Here is a 13314-nt window from a genome sequence, read left to right on the forward strand (position 1 = left end):
AGACACCATAGCAATGCTATTCTGGAAGTTTCTTTCAACTCTAGGATTACTGGAAATAAGAGCACCAGTGAGCATATTTATTTATTAGTTTTAAGTAATATTTAACTCAGAAAGGTTACTATTTTAGTTATACATTTCTATCGCTGGAGGATTATACTTGGTTATAATATAATCTTATCAAATCTAGATTACATAATTCTGGGATGAGTCAGTCTTTTAAATTCTAGTTTGTGACTTTGAGTCCCTTCATAATTCTTAATCACCTTCATTTAATTATAAAACATTTAAGTCCACAACAAATATTTTTGAGCTTCATAAGAAGATGGCTAAAAACAACAAATTTAAGAGTAGAAGAGTAAATCATTCCACCTGGACACTTACTATCAAAAAAGTAAAATGTCACTTGGTGAACAGGTTGCACTTAATGGACAGATGGCTGCTGGGCTCTCTCTGGATTTCAAGTGCCCTTGCCCTTGCAAACCTCTTCATTTTGCCATTCTGGTAAATGACCAAGAACTGACCACACTCATTGAAATTCATACGTCAGCGTAACTGAAAGTCATCAAGGTGAAGGGCTACAAACTGGAAACAAGCACCACTCAGTGGGAACGGAGGAAAGTTCGTATTTTATTTGTTTTTAATAAGGAGTCAGCCAAGGGAAGCTTTGCTTGTCTACATAAACTGTATTCTCACTCCCTTACTCTTAGCTCATCCAGCTTCTGCCTCTCAAACCTCAGCTAAAAAAGGAATCATTCATGAGTTTCATTTACTGCCTGGTGATAGACAATAGAGTTTATACAAGGAGACAAGAGGTTGGAAAACAGAAAAACAAGAGGACCAAGTTTAGCTACTGTGGCACTGAGGCTAGCCAGCACCTGGGTCCTGACCTTTGGATTGCTTGCAAAGGAATAAAATCTGATGCTCAGTCATAAAGGGCTACACTGAAACAGAAAGGCTTCTTTGACATGTAATGTCATGTAAAACATGTAATTTGAAATCAGGTCTGTATGTGCTTTGTATTTGATAAAAACAGAATTAAGTGTTTTCTGACAGTGAAATTATACTTTGGGTTTTAACTTCACTGGAATATTGTTTTTGCAAAAGAGTCTAACAGGCCTGACACTTAATGAGCACATCATAAAAGTAGTTTTCCTGTTCATGCTGATGCATTTTCCAGTGGCCAAATGAAGTAATGGTAAAGATTACGATAATAATGATAAACACAATAGCAACCAATATTTGCTGAACACTTCCTATTCTTACTGATTTACATATGCCAAACAATCTATTTCTCGCAACTACCCTCTCAGGTAAGTACTATTACTGTGCTCATCTTAAAGGTGAGGGCATTGAGGCACAAGATTTTACACAACTTGCTTAAACAGCTCGTAAGTGGATGAGCTGAATTTAAGCCCAGGTGGTCTGGTTCCAGGTGTACTCACTGTGCTGAAAATACTTAGCCCAACACTGGGCACAAAGTAAGTGCTTACTATTATTACCATTACTTTTAACATTACTAGATTTAAGAAAAATGCATTCAGTGCGTAGGCACTGGGGAATTAAGCAATGAACAAAAAAAATATAGAGTTTAGTGGAGGAGAGAGATATTATTCAAAGAACTGTACCTTTTACAGTAGAAATGATTAAAGTAAAAGAACATCTGTTAGTATTTTAGGCCACCAAGCCCTTAAGACTTCTCACTGGATGATGAGAGCATATGCCTCCATTACTCCTGTTAGCCATTCACTTAAACTCTGCTGCCTGGTCAAAGTTTTGGAAACTCCACTTTGTCAGGTCATCACCCGACTCAAAAGCCTTTGACTGTTTCCAGTTTTCTAGAGTCTAAGGAGCCACTGTGTGTCACACACACCAACAAACTCCCATCCCTCATTCATGGCAGTCATTAGTATTCCATGACAGCATATCTTCCTCTGCTTAGCTGTGGTCTTGCAATCTTAAAATAAATCAAGAGTTGGCGCTCGAATTGAAACCTTTTTGCCATCCCTGACCTGGTTTACTGGATGGAAGTGTAGGGTTTGGACTCGGACAGGCGGAGGTTTAAATTTCTGCTCTCCACCACTTAATTGTGGGGTGACACTGGCCAATCATCTCACCCGCGGGGAGAACCACTCTCCTTACCTGTAAAGAGCGATGAATAAGGCCTACCCAATAAGGCTTTTAGGCAGTGCAGGTAAACCATTTAGCATACAGCCTGGTATATACTGCTCAGTAAATTGCAGTTACTTTTTATCACCATAATCCTAATGTTCATTATTGCCATCAGAAAAAAAAAAAAGCCTTCAAAAACTTTCATAATCTAGCTCTAGTTTTCCTTTCCAAGTTTATCTCCTGTAACCTACTAAAGGAACCCTCCACTTTAACTAGATTTGGGTAACTCATTGTTTTCCTGAAACTAGCCTGCCATTTCCCCTTCCTCTCTGCGTATAAAAACCTGCCTTTTTCTTCAAGGCTTCCTCGAGAGCAATTTCATTAATGGAATTTCCCTGTCCCTCTAGCCACAGTCATACTGCTCTCCATTACACTCCCATCATACTGTCTCTGACATTTCATCCCACACTCACTACCTGACATTTTTTTATGCTGGTGTTTAATTTTATATTACAATTTAACTTTATATGTGTATTTATCTTGTTTTCCTAGCTAAACTTTCGATTCCTTAAAGGCTGGGACTATATAATACATGTGTCCTCAAAACACCACCTAATCAAGTGATCACACATTCTAATCAATGAATGAATGAAATTAAAATAAAACATACACACACTTTTCAGTTAACTTTTAAAAATTAGTCATGTGCCATAAAAAAGAATAAAATAATGCCATTTGCAGCAACATGGATGGACCTGGAGAATGTCATTCTAAGTGAAGTAAGCCAGAAAGAAAAAGAAAAATACCACATAATATCACTCATATGTGGAATCTTAAAAAAAAAAAAAAAAAAGGACACTATGAATTATCTACAAACCAGAAACAGACTCACAGACTTAGTAAACAATCTTATGGTTACTGGAGAAAGGGAGTGGGAAGGGATAAATTTGGGAGTTTGAGATTTACAAATGTTAGCCACTATATATAAAAATAGATTAAAAATGTGACAATGAATATATGTATGTTCATGTATAACTGAAAAATTGTGCTCTACAATGGAATTTGACACATTGTGAAATGACTGTAATGCAATAAAAAATGTAAAAAAAAAGATTAAAGTCTTATAGCACAGGGAACTACGTTCAATATCTTATAATAACCTCTAATGGAAAAAAATATGTAAATGAATGTATGTATATATATACATGACTGGGATATTATGCTGTACACCAGAAACTGACACATTGTAACTGACTGTACTTCAATTAAAAAAAAATTTTTTTAAGGTAAAAAAAAGTCATGGATTAAGAAGAGAAAATTAATTTTTAATTCTTCATACAGTGTTGAAGGACATAATGATATTAAAAAAAAAAAAAAAACAACCTCTGGCTCCCTACTTTGAATGAGAATATTCTTCCCTTGTCAGTTGGTCATATTTAAAGATTTCTTTTTTAACATTCACACCTACGACACCGTGTGTGAGCCCAGGTAGAGTGTTAGAAGAATTCTCAGTTTACCTCCCCAAACAAATTAGAAAGGCTTTTTGTTCTTTGTTTTTTGTATGTGTTTAAAAAATCTGTGCAATTTTCTTAAATATGCATAAATCATCACTCTCAGGACTAAAGAAATCTCAAATAATTTCTATTCCTCTTTGACCTGAGAAACACGATACATGTATTTCATATCGGGTTGGAGTAAAATTAAGGTTCCAGGACTCCATGACCACATGTAACTTAGCCCAGCGGCTCCTGTCCCCTACTCTGCAGGTGCTGTGGGTCAGGACCAGGATGACATGACACTGCTCTCTAGCAAAAAGGGAAAAATCAGGGCACTGAAGCAGTGGTGAACCGAGGGCTGGCAGGAGTAGTCCACTCTGAGCAGGGGCCAGTATTTTCCCACTAACATTGAACCTACCTCTACAGGTAAATAAAAAGTAGAAAAACTTTTAGTGGATCCTACTACTGTTTTAAAAGTATCTACAGAAAAATGCAACCACATTTTGCCTGTCCCTGTAGCCGCCTGCCTCCACCATTGTGTCCTTGGCATGTCGCAGCAATAGAGTCAGCTTTGAGTCAAGCTGAATTTATCCAGCTGAAGAGACAGGCTATTCTTTGGTGATTAAGTGATGCTGGCAACTAAATGTCCCTTTCTAAACAAAATGATGGTAATGATGGAAAACAATTTTTTTTTTAACATCCTCATTTGGTAAAGTTTTTGAAGTTGATTGTTCTGTCTCTCCCCAGTGTGGGTTTTGTTACTGTTCATTGCTTGGCTTATTTTTCGAAATGTCCCTAGACTATGAAATCCCACGTCTGAGAACAATTAACCAAGACAACAACTTGACCTAACAGTGTAAGAGCGTGCAGTGACTTTTGGCCTAGGGCAATGGTTCTCAAAGTGTGGTACTCTGGACCGATGGCATCAGTGTTAACTGGGAACTTGTTGGAAAAGCAAATTAGATCTACTGGATCAGAAACTCTGGAGTGAGTGGGGCCCAGCGATTAGTGTGTTTAAAAAGCCCTCTAGGAGATTCTGCTCCTGCTAAAGTTTGAGAACCACTGCTAGGGAATTGGTAGGGAAGATGAGAAAGTACTGAGATAAAATTCCTGAAGATTTTTTAACACTCCTGTAAGGTCATTTTTCATTCAATGACTCTTCATCTAATTTATTTTGTACAGATTTTCCATAGTTATTAACTAACCAACCTTTCCAAAAGGATCAATTTAGATTTATTTCCTAGAGCCTATAATAAATGATTTTATAAATGCCTAGAAAAAGTGGGATAATCATATTAAATATAGACCTTTAAGTGGTTAGGCTTGTTACTTTTCAGAGTGAGAAGACAGCCGATCTAAAGAAAGTTGCCATATGATATCACTTATACAGGGAATCAAAAAACAAAAGGGACACAGATAAACTTATTTAGAAAATAGAGACTGACTCACAAACATGGTTATCAGAGGGGAGAGGAGGAGGGGAGGGATAAATTGGGAATCTGGGATTTACAGATACTAACTACTATACATAAAATAGATGAACAACAAGGTCCTACTGTATAGCACAGGGAATTATATTCAATACCTTGCAGTGGCCTATAATGAAAAAGAATATGAAAAGGAATATATATGGGTGTATATATATGTATAAATAAATCAGTATGCTGTGCACCAGAAATTAACACAACATTGTAAATTGGCTATACCTCAATAAAAAAAGAAGCTGGAGCTGGGGCTGTACTTAAGGAACTGAGACCGACCTGCAGACCTGTGAATGCACTTTGTGGAATGTCATTTCAGTCATTATAACGACTGCATGGACATTACAGTATTAATGTCTATAGAAATTTCCATGAAGTGAATAGGTATTATGACTATTTGGGATAAACTATTCCAGCATTTTATTAATAGAGACCCATGACTGTCATGAATAAAAAATTAAACTCCTATCTCTGCTAAATGAGGGAACCATCAGAGATCCATCTATTACTAAGCTAGCGTGAGGACTGTCTGGGGTGAAAGTCATGGAGCAATCTAGCAAGGACTCCGTGTACGGCAGGATACAGGAGAGAACATGAAATTGCTCCTTACAGATTCTTTTATCTGAGAAAATAACCAATTCTGATGAAATCCTAACTGGACCATAAACAATTACAATTTGATAGCCTAATGCTTCTTATATTTTCAGGATTTTTTAAGGTTAATGTGGAGACTTTTGAAACATTATATTTGAGAAGGAAGAAAAATCTATGCAAATCATCAGCTTTCCACATGCACGTATTTCAGGTGTGACCAGCATACACAGTCAGCAATAAAAGATGCTGACAGCAGTAGACTTTTCTGACAACAGGTAGATGGAGGGAGTTGTGGCATATGGCACTTGAAAGTGGGGCTCACCCTCATCAGGCGGTGACATTTCAGCCATATGAAAAGAGAAAGGGGGATGGAGGTGCACTGTCCCCATTCATGGGGACATTCATAACATTCCCCCAGGCCCCTCAGGCATTAACTCAACAGACATTGACAAAGAGCAGTATTCTGGGCAAGAGCTAGACAGACAACAGTCTGAGAGGTACAGACCCTCAAGGAACTTACACAACCAGCCATCTGGAAGGACAAGACGTAACTTGGTTCCTGGCACACCTAAGAGCCATGTGCCCAGGCTAATGTGAGTGCAGATTTGAAGAATCTGAGAACCGCTTTCAGCTGTGAGAGACCCAGGGCCTCTGGCCTTGTGAGCCTTAGCATGCATCAATGTTCACGTGCACGTACACACAGGCCTCTAGTTAATTCCCAGGAGGGCATTGTGGCAGCCTTGACCATGAGCCTTCCCCCAAGAAATCCAGGTAATGAACCAGGTCATGGCTGGCTCCTTCCTGAGAAGCCAGACTCCCCCAGTCAGAGATTGGGGCTCCCTGGGGAGCGTAATAATCCTTGGCTGCCATTGAATCCACTGAAAGAGGTAATAGAGCTTTTCAAATTTCGAGATTGTTGGTATTTCCAATTCTTACTGAGTCCTCAAAGCAAAATAATCCCTTTGCTGGTCTGCTCACAGGGTCTAGGTTTACCTCAAAAGCAGAATCATGACCAACTTTTTCCAAAAGGTCTGAATGGCAATGATTTCCAAATGCTAGTTTAATTATGAGCCATATCAGAATCACCAGCCACTTAAAAAAAATAAATAGATACAGGAAGCTCATCCAAGATTTACTTACCCAGAACCTTCTATGACAGAGTTCCAGGCTCATGTAGTTTTAAAAACTCCATAGGTGATTTAATGCATGCCATTGGCTGGGAACCATCACACTCAGGCAGTGATTCTCAAACTTCAGAGGCATCGGAATCACCAGGAAGGCTTGTTAAAGCACAGATTCCCGGGCTTGAGCCCTAGGATTTCCAAGTCAGTAGGTCTGTGGTAGTACCAGTGAATTTCATTCCCACCCAGTTCTCAGGTGATGCAGATGCTGGTGATCAGGTGAGGATGCTTGAGAACCACTGTACTAGGGAATGGCAGGGGCCAACTCTACTGGAACCCTGGTCCCTAGGTAAATACCACTGTCACCCTTGTTGACCTCTGGCGGCAGATACTGCTCTCCATCTCCCAGGTGCTTGTCCTCCCTTTCTGCATTCTCACAGAAACTTGATTTTTCCCGGAGGTAGTAATGTTCTCAACCAACAGAACTACATTTACCAGCTCCCCCTTTAAGGAGGAGGTAGTCATGGGACTAAATTCCAGTAAATAAATCATAAGCAGAAGTTGTTGCCTGGGGCTTCTGGAAAAGCTTCTTAAAGTGGATGGGGAGGAGGGAGCTGGCTGAGCTGGCGTTTTTTCACCTTTTGCCCCCTGCCCTTCCCATTCCTCCAGCCTGGAACCCAGAAGTGATAATGGTGGTTTCAACAACCATCCTGGGATATATTATACAAAGAGTCTGGGAAGTTCCCCATCACTTAATGCATTCATATTTCTGCAGCAGTGTGAAAGGTCACATTAAGTGGATCATATGAAAATTGTACCCGTGGGTTCAAATGGGTTCATAGGTATGAAGGGTGAACCATACTATGCCATTTTATATAAGGGACTTGAGCATCCACAGATCTTGGTACCTGTAGGGGTCCTGGAAACAATCCCCCATGGATACTGAGGAAGGACAGTACATAGTCATATTTAAGATCAGGTTAGGCTTTGCCATCAAACTTATAAAAATAAAAAGCTTTGGTTTTCAGAAATCTGTATCACAGATTAAGAGGGTAGTCTCTGTACCACCATCTTCACTTGCAGACAGGAGTTAATCGTGCCCATTCCCATAGGTTACCCTCCACATCCAGTCTGTCTCCGAGGCCGTCACTTCTACCCGCCTAAATGTCTTTTGAAGCTCACCGCTTCTGGCTACCCCTACTGTCATATCTGCTCAGACTACCAGCATCTTCCCCTGAATTATTTTAATAGCCTTCTCTCCAGTCTGTCTCCTTCAGACTGATCTCCCCAGGCCCGCTTTCATCTGCTCTCGACACTGCAGCCAGCCTGATCGCTATCAGGTAGGAGTGATCGTGCTAAGCCTCTGCGTAAAACACACAGTTGCCCTCTGGATAAAGCTCAGACATCTTAATACGACTTTACAAGGCCCTTGCTGATTTTTCCAGCCTTATCTCTTGTCATTTTCTACCTCAAGGTCAAAGCTCCTGCCTTACTAAACTATTTTTACATCTCTTAGAGACAGCTAGTTGCTCTTGGATTTGGACAACTTGTTCCCTCTTGGACAATGTACTAGTAAAAATCATAACTCTTCCTTCAAGATAGAAACTACAACTAAAGATAAATTATGAGTGTTAGTGTGTTCAGAGGCCTGCACTAACCACAGCCACGAAATCCAGACCTGTTCAATCATCTTATTCCCTCTACACCTATGTTTATTTCTGGTTAATAGCTTTTTTTTTTTTTTCCCCAGAGAGTACCAGAACAAAAACCAATGCAGAAATAATTATATATCCAAATTCAGACTTGCTTTGACCAACTATTTATACATATGATGAAATGTTTTATTTATTTCTTAAATATTCATTTTATAACCAAATAAGTGATATAACCAAGTTATAGAACATTTGGAAAAGGAAAACAGGAAAGATCCACCCCTCTTTTCCATCATCCCAAAAACCAGTTTACTAGGATTATTATCTTCTAGAAGGTAAGCTCCATGAGGGCAGGAGCTACATAAACCCTGTTTATTGCTGTGTCCCTAGTGATGAATTTTTAGTTTTTATAAATTGGAAGTTTGAAATTTGCACCTCTTGGGGAGTGATGGAAATGCTGGGTATCTTGATTGTTGTGTTGGTTTCATGGGTGTCTACATCTATCAAAATTCATCAAATCATACATTTGAAATATGTGTAGTTTATTGTACAGGAACCATACCACAATAAAGGTATTTTAAAAAATTTTTTTAAAAATGTAAATATCTGCAGGAATGACTGATGTATCTCGTTTTGCTATACAGAATTTGAAAGTCAAACACACTTGAATTTTCTACCATATACTTATTTGGCAACTTAGAGGATTTCAACTTCAGTACCTGTGAAGTATTGAAGATAATCAGAGAAAGACAGTCCTGGAAACAGACTACAGAAATAAAATGAAAGGCAGAGAAATATGCATGTTTTTTCAGTGAAGCTTTGGGAAAGACAAAGAAAGCAAGGAGAAAGTAAAACCGACCCTCAGGAGTATCACCAATGGCGTAGATGCGAGGGGGGACTAACACTGAAGGGGAGCGGAGGACAGGTGCACACAATGTTGAGTGATAAAACCAAAAAAGCAGCACACGTTTTTAGGGACAATGGGGAGCCAACAAACAACTTTTTGCAGAAGAAATATATGCCACACGATAGGATAAATATGTCAGTGTCTTGTTAGGACTACAGGGTGGAAGTCATCTAGAAAAGTTTCTGATGAGCAAAGGGATAAACTGATCTATTAAATTAGAATCTCTGCTTATTATTTCAAAGGTATCAAGGTTACGAAAGGCAAGGAAAATCTAACAAATGGTTCTAGATTGTAAGAAACAAAGGAGAAAGCTAAATGCAATGCATGATTCCCAGACCTGGATCCTTTTGCTATTAAAAGTCCATTTGCTATAAACTGGTGAAACTTGAAATGGAGTTTAAAGCTTTGATAATAGTAACATATTGATGCTAATGTCCTAATTTGGATGCTTGTGATTTGGTTATGTAGGACAATGTCCCTTTATGTTAAAAATACACCCTGAAGTATTGAGAGAAATGGGACATTATGGTGGCAACTTAATCCCAAACATTTATTTATTTTTTTAAAGTTTTGTAGACTGTACTTGCAACTTTTCTATAAGCTGGAAATTATTATTTTTTTAATGAGAATGTTTAAGGGTACATCTGGGCATTAGTATATTAAACACTGCCTAGGTGATTCTAACATGCAACCAAGGCTAGAAACCACTGCTATAGGGTCTTCATTATCAACACGGAAGAAAAAATGTTACATACTTTTGTACTGAGTACATGAACCATAATTTATTGAACCAAACTCTTCTTTCTTTTCCTTCAAAGATGATTTGTCAAAGAGTTTTTAAAGGCCAGGCAAGACAGACTCTCTTCTCTTTGAGTATTAAGTCCAAGGGGAAAATATACATAGGTAAACAAAATGGATGGTAATAACAACAATACACTTGTTATCATTTGTTTGGAAATCACTATGTGCTGGGCGCTATGCAATCTGATAAGACAGGCACTGTTATCTTCCTTTTACAGAATGAGGAATCCTAGGCTCAGTGAGATGAGTAACTTGCCCTGGAGTACAGAGCGATGTTGACCCTATACCACTGCACAAGAGGAAAGCAAGGTGCTGTGAAAACACGCAGATGGAGCTCTGATGCAGACTATGAGTTTGATGGAAGGTTTTTTCAGAGGTAAAAAATATCTGATAAATCTTTAGACATGCACACTATTTCCAATTTTAATTATCCGCAAATACTTCCTAAATGAACATCTGTGTGGGAAATTTCCATTTAGCAGTCCTGCGGCTGCCTGTCCTTCTTTGGTGAGATTCTAAGAAGTAGAATTCTGGAACAAAGCGTATGGAAAAATCCCATGTCTTTCAGTACCTGCTGCCACACAGCTGTCGCCAGCAATATGAAGGTATCTATTTTCCTGAAGCCTCACCGGAAGTGGCCATGGATACTTTAAAAATTCTTTCCCATTAGCAGGAAACTAATATTTTTTATTTCTTTTATTATTAGTTAGGTTAAATATTTTTCCATTAATGCTTTCTTTCAAGCATAGATTTAAGACCTTTGTAACTACTACCAACCGAGTATTGGGGCATCTCAGCAGTAAAGTAACATCCTAGAAGGTCTCCTACTATATAGATGCTGTCATTTTTGCTCATAACCACAAAAGTGGCTGTGTCACAACAGCCACATCTAATGAAATCAGATTTCTATATTCATGCCAAAATCCCTGACCTCTAAAACTTACTGTGAGCTCAGTGAGACAGAAGAAATGCCCTGTTTGACTCTGAAATCCTATCACAATGTCAGCAAGTAAAACACACTCTATAATTGCTGTAAAAATAAGTAAATAAAACAACTGATGGTCACAAAAATATAAACTGAAACCATATTTTCTGAGCTCTACACGTATGATGCAAATAAAACTTAGCTCAGTAAACATCACATGAGAAAAAGGAGAAGTCGCTTGTTCCTTTCCTTCCCTGCTTGACACATAACTAGTGTGCCCATGACAGTTCTGGCTTATTCCTTTCGTCCCAACATCCTGATTGATTCTGGAATGGGCAATAAATTTTATGGTCACTGTATAACTAATGGATGTTCCCTTAATGAACAGTAGATCTAAGTACAAAGTGCTTGCCTGATCAGATAGCTTGTCTTTGTGTCATCCTGAATTTCATTTGAAAAGTCTCTGAGCAGATAACTCTTTGGGCCTCTGTTAGTCTGTCTGTTTTTAAAATAATACTTTGCCATTTAAAGCTAAGTAACAATCTGCAAATAGTTAATCCTCGGACTAAGAGAACACCCCTTGGTAGTATCAGCACTCCTTACTCCATTTTATTGATAAGAGAAGTGAGGCATGGAAAGAAGAAGTGACTTATTTCAGGTCTCGGCAAGTATGAATCATTGGCCATGTGAAAGGAGTCCGCTGGAGCTCCAACTTCCGGTTTTGAGGAATTCTCGAAACCACACAGCCATTAATTTGCAATTAAATATCCTGTGCAGTTACATCAGAAAGATTTTTAATCATTTAGTGAATGGCTTTGTAAACTACGTGTAGTAACAATCTCTTTCAAATTGCATGAGCAAAATCACACGCATATCTTGGATAATATTTTCCAGTGGGCATACATTTCATTGTTAATCATATTTCAATTTCATTGAACAACCGTCTGACTTCAAGGCTAATCTACAGATCCTAAGCTCTCAGAGGGTAAAGGGAATACTTATAAAATAGGTGAAAATTTAAAGTAAGTATTTAATCCTTTGGGTAAAAATAAAATGTTACATTTTTAAATTTCAGAAGTATTTACGTCTAAATCTCATACTAGGGTACAGTTTGGATAAGATTTCAGCAGATGAACATCTTGGATTGTACCAGAAATAATGGAGCCAGCTAAATCATTCTCTACAGCAACAAAAGCAAAAACTGATAGAAATAAATTTAACAGGCTATGTCTAAGACCCATGTAAAAAAGGCTACTGTCTGCATAAAAGAAGAAGCACATCAAAAAAAAAAAAAAAAAAAAGCAGCACACCACACAGGCAGTTGGAGGGACCCACTTGCCACGTCACCCTCACACTAATCCATAAACATACTGCAATGTCAGTTAAAGTCCCGTTGGCATCTTGTGGGGGCGGGATAAAGAACTTGGTAAATTTCATTTTGAGAAATAAGTTTAAGAGAATAACCAAGAAAACCTTTTAAAAGTTTAAATCGACTACAATAATAAAAATAGAATTTTGCTAGCACAGACCAATGGAATAAATTGAAAGTTCAGAAACAGGCACAAGTGTACATAAGAATTCAATACATGAGAAATAACCATGAAAGAACAGAAGGATTTAATAAAGAATGTTGTGGCAGCTGACTAGATCCATAGCTCACACCAAACATCAAATAAATTCTAAGTGAGTTGAGTATTTCAGTGTGAGAAAATGAAAACAAAATGTTGGGGAAGACTTTTCTATATATGACTTTAAAGGTGGAAAAAAAAAAAAAGACCAATAGATTTGACATAAAACAATACTCACTAAAATAAATATGTATTAAGGAAATCAGTCATTTTTCTGACTTTCATGCTATAAGCAATTAAATTTATCGTATCTTTTAATTTCATTTAGTTCCTTCTGACACAAATTTTTTTAAATTGTAAGAAGTTAAAAATGTCAATCTCTCAAGTTTCTTGAGAATTGAGAAATGACTTAATCCCAAACCAGACCAATTTTCACTTACATTTTCTTGTATTTTTTCACTGTTTCTTATTTTATGCTAATTAAACAAATGAGAGGTCAAAATTTGTCTTATATTAGCTGTTTGATTTGAGGATGTTACTTAACCTTTCTGAGTCTCAATTTCATTTTTCTGAAAAAAACACACATGATAATGCCAACTTACCAGACTTGCTGTGGAGGTCAAGAGAAATTTATACAACGCATTTATCATAATTATTATA

The 13314-nt window shown here is 37.8% G+C and overlaps 1 protein-coding gene across 3 annotated transcripts in view; it reads right to left on the bottom strand.

The window, feature by feature from the left end:
- NME7 (NME/NM23 family member 7) overlaps nt 1–13314 on the bottom strand; it is a 171904-nt gene that overhangs the window by 29477 nt on the left and 129113 nt on the right. The gene's annotated exons all lie outside the window — the stretch shown is intronic.

Source organism: Camelus dromedarius, chromosome 23, assembly GCF_036321535.1.
Source record: "Camelus dromedarius isolate mCamDro1 chromosome 23, mCamDro1.pat, whole genome shotgun sequence".
Taxonomy (NCBI): domain Eukaryota; kingdom Metazoa; phylum Chordata; class Mammalia; order Artiodactyla; family Camelidae; genus Camelus; species Camelus dromedarius.